This window comes from Rattus rattus, chromosome 2, assembly GCF_011064425.1.
Source record: "Rattus rattus isolate New Zealand chromosome 2, Rrattus_CSIRO_v1, whole genome shotgun sequence".
NCBI lineage: Eukaryota > Metazoa > Chordata > Mammalia > Rodentia > Muridae > Rattus > Rattus rattus.
The window spans coordinates 143,829,585-143,837,256 of record NC_046155.1 but is presented as its reverse complement, the minus strand read 5'-3'; the positions used below and the strand labels follow the sequence as shown (position 1 = coordinate 143,837,256).

Genomic DNA, 7,672 nt, shown 5'->3' with positions numbered 1-7,672 from the left:
TCAGTATGCTTCGTTCAGTACATGTGCTCATCTTTGACTTATACCCAAAAGATGCCCAACATAAAAAGACACGTGCTCCACTATGTTCATAGCAGCCTTTATTTATAATAGCCAGAAGCTGGAAAGAACCCAGATGCCTTCAACAGAGGAATGGACAGAAATGTGGCATCTACACAATGGAATATTACTCAGCTATCAAAACAACGAGTTTTAAGAAATTGTAGGCAAATGGTTGGAACTGGAAAATATCATCCTGAGTGAGCTAACCCAATCACAGAAAGACATACATGGTATGCACTCACTGATAAGTGGCTATTAGCCCAAATGCTTGAATTACCCTAGTTGCCTAGAACAAATGAAACTCAAGACGGATGATCAAAATGTGAAGGCTTCACTCCTTCTTTAAAAGGGGAACAAGAATACCCTTGGCAGGGAAGAGAGAGGCAAAGATTAAAACAGAGACTGAAGGAACACCCATTCAGAGCCTGCCCCACATGTGGCCCATACACATAGAGCCACCCAATTAGACAAGATGGATGAAGCAAAGAAGTGCAGACCGACAGGAGCCGGATGTAGATCGATCCTGAGAGACACAGCCAGAATACAGCAAATACAGAGGCGAATGCCAGCAGCAAACCACTGAACTGAGAACAGGACCCCGTTGGAGGAATCAGAGAATGAACTGGAAGAGCTTGAAGGGGCTTGAGACCCCATATGTACAACAATGCCAAGCAACCAGAGCTTCCAGGGACTAAGCCACTACCTAAAAGACTATACATGGACTGACCCTGGACTCTGACCTGGTAGGTAGCAATGAATATCTAGTAAGAGCACCAGTGGAAAGGAAGCCCTGGGTCCTGCTAAGACTGAACCCCCAGTGAACTAGACTGTCGGGGAGGCAGCAATGGGGAGGCTGGGGAGGGAACACCCATAAGGAAGGGGGAGGAAGGATGTTTGCCGGAAACCAGGAAAGGGAATAACACTCAAAATGTACATAAAAATACTCAAGTTAATAAAAAAAAAAAAAAAGATAGTGAGGTTTGTGTCACGTTTTTGACAGCTGTTCTTATGCCCATCTACCTTAGGGACAGAAAGTGTCATGGCACATAATTTTCCCTGAGGAAGGAGTCAGGTTCATGTATACATGTTAGTTCTAGTCTGTGTATTCAAATATATAAGGGTAACAACCCTAACCTAGATGATTAAATTACTACACAGGACATTATTAATGTTCTCCTCAAATCTAAACTTGAGCTTTAACTCTAGAATACAATGGTAGAACTGAGGATTTAGGGCAGCAACAAGCAAAGACATCTGTAAAAAATCATATTTATGGAATCTAGGGTGATGTCTTTGTCTGCAAGGTACTTGCTGTGTAAACTTGAAAATCTGCCTTGATGGTTGATCTCAGCAACCATATACAATCAAGGCATGATAGCAGTCTGGTCAGCTAGTTTGCAAGTTCTGAGCTAGCTGAAAAAAATTTGTCTCAAAAAATGAGATGGACCTCCTGAGGAGATGATTCAGTGTTTAAGAATGCTGGTTCTTACTGAAGAACTCGACTTGTTTCCAGAATCTACCTAGTGGTTCACAACCATCTGTAACTCCAGTTTCAGGGGATTCAGCACACTCTTTTATTCTTTGAGGGTACTGCACACATCTGGTACACATGCATGAATGCAAACAAAAGCACCCTTTCACCCATATTAAAAGAAAATAAATCTTTTTTTAAGCAAATAGCAGCTGAGGAAAATACCCAGTGTGAACCTCTGGTGTCCACATGCATGTGCACTCTACTCCTCCCCCTCTCAACACCCCACATACATATCAAGTATGTACTTGGAATAGCTACATAATACAGTATGTAATAAGATTTCTTAGTCTTCATTGTTGCTTTAACAACAAAAGATTATAAAAGACAAGTCATGTTTCATAAACACTATGATCCTAAAAGTCATAGTTTTAGTTATTCTGATAGATGATACCATGGATGCTTTAAGATTTAATGTATATTTTTGTCTTTGAGGTTTCAGTATCTTGCTATGATAATTTTCATTTTCATTTTCCTTTGCTCATTATGCTAGGATTCACTGATAATCTTACATTTTTGACTAGAAAATATTCTTTACCCTTCATTCTATATTTGTTTAAACATTGTCTCTGTGTTGTTCTTTCTATCCCACCCTATTTTGGAATTCCAGTCACACATATTAAATCTTTAAATCATGGTCAAAATATGTATGAGAACTATTAGAAAACTACTTTATGTGTATATTAGAGTACCCGCATATATGTGTCATGTGTGGCCGTGCCACTGGAGGCCAGAAGAGGACATCAGTTCTTCTGGTATTAGACCTGCAGAAGGTGTGTGCTACCATGGGAATGCTTGGACCTAAACCCAGGTCTTCTGAGTGCTTTTAACCACTGAGCCATCTCTTGAACTTCACATATTACATCTCCATACAATGTTCTGTGTATCTCTCTTTTTTTATCTTTTCTTGGCTATAGGTTGGATTTTGTTTCTAACTGACCTTATGCTCTCCTTCCCCTGTGCATCTATTTCTCATCAATATCAAAATCAGTGTTGGCTCCTTTTGACCTTTCTTACACATATCTTGATATGTACACATATGCACACTTGCATGACATGGTACACAAATGGAGATCAGAGGAAAAACTTCTGAGTTAATTCTGCTTCTGTCCTGTGAGGCTTATGGAAGAAACTGAGAACCTCAGGCCTTGTTACAAATGCCCTAAGACATCTCATTGGCCCACATCTAGTGATTCTTAAATTTAGTTGAGACCTTTTATGAAGGTATACAATTTGCCTTGCTTTTACTGTTTCCCTAATTGGTCAACTTACCTTTTATTATTATTGAGCATATTTTAAAAATTAACTGTTATACTTGGAATACGAAATGCTTCAATGTTTAATTTGTATGTATGTATGTATGTATGTATGTATGCATGTATATGTGTGTGTGTGTGTGTATGTCATTGTGTTTTGCTTATAGTATTTCCCCACTGTGATTCTCCCTTCTCTCCTCTCCACTCCCTCGCCCTAGCTTATATAAGTTGAAAAAATTTTAAGGTATCATTTCAAAAATTGCACATGTGCATGAATGTGTGCAGGGCTTTGTGTGTGAGTGCAGTGCTTGCAGAGGCCAGGCCTTCTAGAGAGGCGTCATGTGCATAGGCACTGTAAGACAACAGATATGTGTGCTAGAAACCATTTTCAGAACATCTTCTAGAGTAGCCAATGCCCTTAACTACTGAGGCTTCTTTCTAGTCCCATTATTCTATACTTTTAATATCAGTGTGACACTACCTGTTTTCATTAATATGCAGTCAATCTTATGTTAATAGTAATGCCATTTTTTAGTTTTCTGCTGTTATGCCAGCCATAAATAATTACACTGTTAGGTGTGCACATCTGAGTATGTGGCAGGAGTTAACGGACACTGATGTTAGAGTTTGGAGAGCCATGCAGTCCGACATACATTGTTGCTATTTTTGTTGTCTCAGTAAAGCAGTTGCACACAACAGAGAATACTATATGGTCCAGCATATTATCTATGAAAGTCATGCTTTTCATATGTTTATTTAATACACAGCAAGTCAAAGTAAAATAATAATTTGCAAATGATAGAAATAAATGGTATGTATGTAGGATAGATGTATAGATGATAGATAGATAGATAGATAGATAGATAGATAGATAGATAGATAGATAGACAGATAGAGATATCTAGATAACTAGATATCTAGATAGATGCCTAGATAGACACATAAATAGATACATAGATGCATAGAAAGCAGCATCAAATTTGGCCTTCATAACTTCTGGGAGAAATTGATAGGGCCTTTTCTTCAGTCTCCTGAAATGCTTGCTGACAGGAGCCTTTATCTTGACAGGCTATGCCAGAGCCTGACAAATACAGAGGTGGGTGATCTCAGCCACGTTGAACTGAGCAAGGGGTCTCCAATTGAGGAGTTAGAGAAAGGGTTGGAGGAGCTGAAGGGGTTTGTAACCCCATAATAAGAACAGTAATATCAACCAACCAGACCTCCTAGACTTCTCAGGGACTAAAACCACCAACCAAAATTTACACATGGAGGAACCCATGGCTCCAGTCACATACATAGCAGAGGATGGTCTTGTCTGGCATAAATGGGAGGAGAGGCCCTTGGCCCTGTGAAGGCTTGATGCGCCAGTATAGGGGAATGCCAGGGCAGGGTGGTGGGAATGAAGTGAGTGCATAGGGGAGCACCCTATAGAAGCAGGGGGAGGGAGAATTGGATAGGAGTTTCTGGAGGAGAAACTGGGAAAAGGGAAAGCATTTGAAATGTAAAATAAAAATTATCCAATAAAAATGAGAGAGAGAGAGAGAGAGAGAGAGAGAGAGAGAGAGAGAGGAACAACTGGAGTCCCCATGCAAAGCAGAGATTATCCTCTAAAGCGACATTCCAATTGAAAAACAAATAATGTTAGGAAGGTTACATACCCAAATCAGGCTCTCATAACATCATCATCATCTCACAAAATCCAGCAGAAACCAGATTGGGAAGGGGGAGCTAGTTGGAACTCCCAATTGAGCTATCTCTCCAGTGGCTGAGTTTTACATTATTCTAATGCCAGCTTTATTACTCATTCCAGGTCCTTTTATATTCTGAGGTAACCTGTTATAAAAATCTGCTTGAAATAGTTCATAATGTAGGTGATCTCAAGGATTACTCTTGAGCTGTTTTATTCTCTTCCCTTTCTGTTGCAGAGTTAGTGCTCAATCCATTCCCTGACAAGAATACAAGAAGGCACTGTTGGTAACATGATTTGGTCTGAAATGGGGTAAAGGGACAACCTCTCTTCAAGTGCCAGCTTCTGAAACAGCACATGACCGTTTAACGGTATAACATTCATGACACACAGAGAAGTGCAACTCTGCTCCAGGGCCAGTGAAAATTTTTGCACATTAACTAGCATTGTTCTGGGCCCACAGACTTCTACAAACATTCATCATAAGGGGGCAAAGAAATGGCTCAGTGGCTAGAAGTATGCCTCACTTTTGCAAAGAACCTGAGTTCAAGTCCCAGCACCAATGTGGAACTGCTCATAAGACAACAGTAATCCAGCTCTGGGTATATTTAACAACTCTGCCTTCCAGAGGAACCCACAAACACATTATTAAAAAATATTTAAGTGTACATTCTGAAATGAAAATATTGAGATAAGACTATATATGGGTAAATGTTTAACTCAATTTTTGAGTTATTTGATATATTGTGGTTTTTCTCCCAATATGACTCAGTACACCCAAATATATATTGAGCTCATTTTAAGAAGTTGACCTGTAATTGTTCTTGAAAGTTCAGCATCAGTATTCAGAATTTCTTCCAGGATGAATATGATCAATTTGAGAACCTTCTTGCAAAGGTAACTGAAGGGAAGCCACAATTGATGCTCCTGGAATTGGCAAGACTATTCTTTTGAAAAATTTCATGATTGGTCATAAGGCCTGTGTTTCAGAATAAATTCTCCTACACCTTCTACTTCTGCTGTCAAGATGTGAAACAATTGAAGACAGCAAGCCTGACTTAACTGATCTCCAGAGAGTGGCACATGGAAGAAATCCTATTCCAACCTGAGAAACTCTTATTTATCATTGACAGTTTAGAAGGGATGGAATGGGGTTTTACCAAACAGAAGTCAAAGCTGTGTGACAGCTGCATAGAGAGCAACCAAACTGCTGAGCAGTTTTTTCAGGAAGATGATAGTCCCCGAATCATCTCTCCTCATCTCAGCTAATTTTGAGGTTTTTGAGGAATTGAAGGACTGGATTGAGTACACAAATGTGAGAACAATAACTGGATTCAAGGAAAGCGATATTAAGATGTATTTCCACACCTTGTTCCAAGATAGAAGAGAGCCCTGGAGGCCTTCAGTTTCATAAGAGAAAATGAGCAGCTGTTCACTGTATGTTAGGCCCCTGTGGTCTGCTGTATGGTAGCTACTTGTCTTAAAAATGAGATAGAGAAGGTAAAAGATCCAGTCTCCATCTGCTGATGTAACACCTCCCTGTATACTACTCACATCTTCAATTTGTTCATTCCCCAAAATTTCCAATATCCAAGTAAAAAAAAAGCCAACACCAGCTGCAAGGCTTGTATTTTCTAGCTGTGGCGGGCATGTGGACTGACACACCTGTGTTTAGTTATGAGACTCTCAGGAGAAATAGAATCATGGACTCTGACATCCCTACACTGTTGGCCATTGGAATTTTTGAACAGAGCAGGGAGTCTGAAAATTCTTACATATTCTGGCCAGGAGTTCTGTGCTGCCATGTTTTATCTGGTAGAGACCCACATGAACCACCCTAGTTAGGATGTTCACCATGTAGAAGATCTACTGTTTTCTTTTCTAAAGAAGGTCAAAAGATGGTGTATTTGGGTGGCTGGGGGCTATTTCATTTTTGGCCTTTTACATGAATTGGAACACAAAAAACCTGGAAGAAATGTTTGGCTACCAGTTGTCTCAGCAATTAAAGTAAGAATTGTTTCAGTGGCTGGAAATTCTATTGGACACTGAACTAAAAGTAAATACCATGAAGTTCATTTATTGTCTGTTTGAGATGGAAGAGGAAGTCTTCCTACAGTCAACAATAAAACATAGGGAAGAGATTGGCATTGTGGCTAAGGATTATTATGATTTTATTGTTGCTGCCTACTGCTTAAACCATGGTTCTGCACTGAAAGACTTATCTATCTGAATCCAAAATGTCCTAAATGAAAGGATGGACCAGAGGTACATGTCAGTCTATTCATTATCTTTATTTCTGTCCCATTTTCAGAACCTCTCCCTGTGCATTGGTGACTCATATAGACAGATTCAAAACTCACTCTTACTGGTTGTGCAATGCCAAGTGTTCAGTCTAGAAACCACATACACACAAACAACCAAAACAGACTCAACAGTGTGTGTGTGTGTGTGTCTGTGTGTGTATGTATATGTATATGTACATATATATGGGCATATATATGGACATACAGATGTCCATATATATGTTTATGTGTGTACAAAAACACACACATATATAAAAAATGAATTCACCTCTTTTGGCAATAGCTTCCACTTTTAAAATGTTTACTTTTATTTTGTGTGTATGTGGCTATCTCCTAATATGCACACATGTCAAAATGGCATCAGTGGTCAGAAGAGGTCATCAGATTCCCTGGAAGTATACTTAAATAACTGTGGGTTCTGGGATCCAGATTCTTAATATCAGGAGAAACATAAGCACTCTTAAATTAACCAATGAATTCTCTCCAGTCTGATAGATGCCACCTTGAGCCCCAAATTGACTGTTTTAAATATATGCTATTTCATCTTTTTATTATTTATTTTGTGTTAATTGTTTTGAGACAGGATCTTACTATATAGTTGTACTGAGCTTGGAACTATGATATCCATCTGCCTGTCTCCATAGTCCTGGAATGAAAGGCATGTGCCTCCATGCCTGAGTATGTTTCTTAATTATAGTAGACATAGATAGATAGATAGATAGATAGATAGATAGATAGATAGATAGATAGATAGACAGACAGACAGATAGATGGGTGGATATGAAGTAGTAGAAATATTGTATCAGTTCATATGTACAGGGATCCAGGAAGAAGT

At 39.1% G+C, this 7,672-nt stretch overlaps 1 pseudogene; it reads left to right on the top strand.

Annotated features, from left to right (window-relative positions):
* The window catches only part of LOC116893272, a 9,427-nt pseudogene extending 2,663 nt beyond the window's left edge, over window positions 1–6,764 (top strand).
* The last annotated feature ends 908 nt before the right edge of the window (window positions 6,765–7,672 follow it).